Below are 3,639 nucleotides of genomic sequence, written 5' to 3'. Positions count from 1 at the left end.
GTGTGTGTGTGTGTGTGTGTGTGTGTGTGTGTGTGTGCGTGTTACTATTTTATTTAATAAGTGTTTTATATATTAAGAAATATTATTCCAACACAAAATTTTATATATCATAAACTTCCGATCTTATATCATAAATTAAGAAAAATCTTGGTATTGGAGGAAAATTTGGAATCAAATTGAAAAAAAAAGAAAGGACGTAGAATTGGCTCTAGTGTCGACGACGCCACTATAACCAAGCTCAAGCACCGATAGTGTTATCGAGAGCACCGACAGCGCTATCGGGAGCACCGACGGTGCTGCAAGCAGTTTCGTGTGGTTTGACGAATTTAGCGAACTTTGGTGGGATGGAATGAAGGAATAACCGTCGGGAGGTGTTTTTAAAGTCCTAAAAACTGCCTTGGACTTCCAGAAACTTCCTATTTTTGAATTTCATGGCTTCAAATTCCAGAAATACTTTCAGGTATGGAGTTTTCAATAGAAGAAAGTTTATCAGTTTTGACGCACAGAGATTATACGACAAAGTTATTATGAAGAAGAGACTTATCAAGAAGAGAGGCTTTGTCAATCATGGCTTGATTAATCCAAGTTCTCTGATTGATAAAATCATTGTACAAAGACGATGGGAAGTTCTGTGTTACACTACCACTGCAGTTATTGTACCAATGGTGAAAGAATTCAATGCCAACTTGCATGGAATTACCCAAGAAGTTGTCTTCATATGAGGTAAGGCTGTACCATTTACTCTGGTTTGAATCAATGAATTGTATATGATATAAAACGTTCCAATATGTCATTATACAAATTTCATCCCAACAAGAGATTTGATGCAAGATGTCTATAATTTTATGACAGAAGAAAATGATAACTAGGAAATCCGAGATGAGGGATATGTTAGTTTCTCTGCTTCATTGCTTAATCAAATATCGAAATAGTGTCATTTCTTCATTTCTGCAAAATTACTCCCTACCATGAAGATTAGTAGCGTCACCAAAGAAAGTACTATTTTAAATTATTGCATTCAAATGGAAAAGCTCATTGATGTAGGATCTATCATTTTTAAAAATGTTATGGGTATTATTATGAATGGGCCTCAATCTCAAGTTCCATATGAAAGTTGGGAAAAAGTTTTATTACCTTGGGAGCCCATGATTCCTATTGATGATAATTATATTGGGAATGGAAATGAATCATTAGATGTTATCTTAGATCATTCATCACATGCTTCAACTCATTAATGCCACAAACAGTTAGAAGTTCACTCGCTTTGGAAAAGAAAATGAAGAAAATAAAAAAAGAACTTCAGAGTATTTTGAATGCAATAGGAAATCTTAAATACTTTTTCGATCACCTAGATTGTAGGATGAAGGAGAATGTTGATCATACTGGAACAATTGAAGCAGGATTAGTGCTGATGTTCAAGGAAAAAGGATCGATCAAAGAAAATTCGACTGATCAATTCCCGTACCGACCCTTCTACAATTTGTATGTTCATTACCAGTCTATGGGAGATATTAGAGGAGGAGAAAGTACTGAAGATGAGGCAAAATAATTGAAGAAGTTGGACTCTCTACTAGTTTATAATACTTACGTATTTAATTAATTATGTGGATTTGATTTATTTTGCTTTGCTTTAGAATTCTAAACTTTAAATGTGTGTATAGTTTTGTGTCAGCGTTCTAGTGTTGTGACTTGATTTCGATGTTGAATTATAATTTAGTATGTTTTATGTGTGTGAAAGTGAGATTAGAAAAATGTATTTGTAAAGTGTATTTTCATATATAAAAGATAGTTTAGTGTTGTTTGTGAATTATTGTTAGAGGAAAATTAGTATTGAAAAAGACAAAATAAACTTGGAGTAAATTGAAAGAAAATTGAAATTAAAAATTTAAAAAATGGATTTTTAGGCCTTCAGCACCGACGGCCCTGGCATGGACGCCGACAACGCCCTCGATCTGAGAACAACTTAAACCCCTTAAAATTTGCGATTTTCATTGTAAAACTCCATTTTTACCCTTTGAGTCACCTTCAACCTCTGATTTTTGCACCTAGGGCTCTCTGCCTTTGAGTCACCTTCAACCTCCACTTTTTGCACCTTGGGCTTGTTTTTGCTCGAATTTGAGGCAATTTTGAGGCAAAGGAAGTTTGAATTTCATCTTTTTTAGGTAAAAGCTACACTTTGAACTAAAAATTTTTTATTTCCACCAAGGATTTATCTCACATTACCGATCCGAAAATTTTGGAATTTTTTGAAAGATTTTGAGAAAATCTTTTGGTGAAGAACTCTTACTTAATAGATTTAAGTATAAAGCGTTTCACATTGTGATTTTTGAAACTTTGGGAATTTATTTGGATTTTTATTAAATTTTCTTAGATTTACCATGGCACCTAAAATGAGCAAAGGGAATAGAAAAGTGGATTATGACGAACAAAAATTTGTCAGCTCCAAAGCTAGTGCTCATTTCCATAGTCTACTTGAAAATACAAAAGTGATTCCAGATCGAGGATTTAAAAATTCGGAAGGAGAAGTCGAGAGATTAATCAATGAACGACAGTGGGAAAATTTTTGTTATTTTACTGCCGAGGCAATTATTGGTGTAGTAATGGAGTTCTATGTCAATTTGAATGATACTTCTAAAGACTTTGTTTTTGTTTGTGGGAAAATGGTGGAGTTTTCTCCAAGAAAGATTAATGAAATTTATCAGTTAGAAGATGTGTACATTTGCCAGTATAAATTGTTTTCTATTATGAATGAAGCCTTGGATGAGGTTATTTCTTTTATTACTGATGGAAGAGGAACCTGGAAGGTGAAGAATGGTGTTGAGGTAAACTTTCCTCTTTCTATGTTAAATGTAGTAGCTAAGGTCTGGCTGGATGAATGATACCAACAAATCATCATAGTGAGGTTACAAAGGATAGACCTATCCTAAACTTCTGTATCCAGCAGGTGATGAGGATAAATGTAGACTCTATTATTTATATGAACAATCAATTTATTACATTGGGAGAAACCACTGGTGTTTTAGCACACCCAGTGGTTTAGGATAAATGTAGGCTCTATTATTTATATGAAATCAGATATGGGACAACCAAACATCTACATATAAAATAAGAGAAATCAATACATAATAAAAGGAAGGTAACTAAAGGCAACCACACAACAAAAATAAAAGATAATGGGACAACCAAACATCTACTCCTCATACAACCTAACATAGACCTACTAGAGTCCTATTGGTGGCTTGGCGTTCTAGGTGTCTTTTACTCATTCATTAGTAATTTAAGGATCATCCTTTAGCTCTATCACCTTATTGGGGTTCAAAATCACTTTTTAATGTTCATCTTTTCTATGTTATTCAATTGAGATTTGTTCTTATTCTTGATGCTCATCCTTGTGTTGAGGTTCGTCTTCACTCCATCTTTCAATAAGCACCATTTCAGACACACTGAGCATCCCAACCGACCAATAAGGACAATCCTAGTACTAAACTCAACAAAAAGGAAAGCCTATGTTAACTACAACACCTGTGAAAAGTGTTAGCATAAAAATCATAATAAACAAATACATGAAACATATGTCATTTGAACCTAGCACCACGCTATGGTTCCAGGCTTTCAGTAGGGTAAAGGTTTTCCTAACAT

The sequence above is a fragment of the Phalaenopsis equestris genome, unplaced genomic scaffold (assembly GCF_001263595.1).
Source record: "Phalaenopsis equestris unplaced genomic scaffold, ASM126359v1 Scaffold001202, whole genome shotgun sequence".
NCBI classification, from domain to species: Eukaryota; Viridiplantae; Streptophyta; class Magnoliopsida; order Asparagales; family Orchidaceae; genus Phalaenopsis; species Phalaenopsis equestris.
This window is presented reverse-complemented; position numbering follows the sequence as displayed.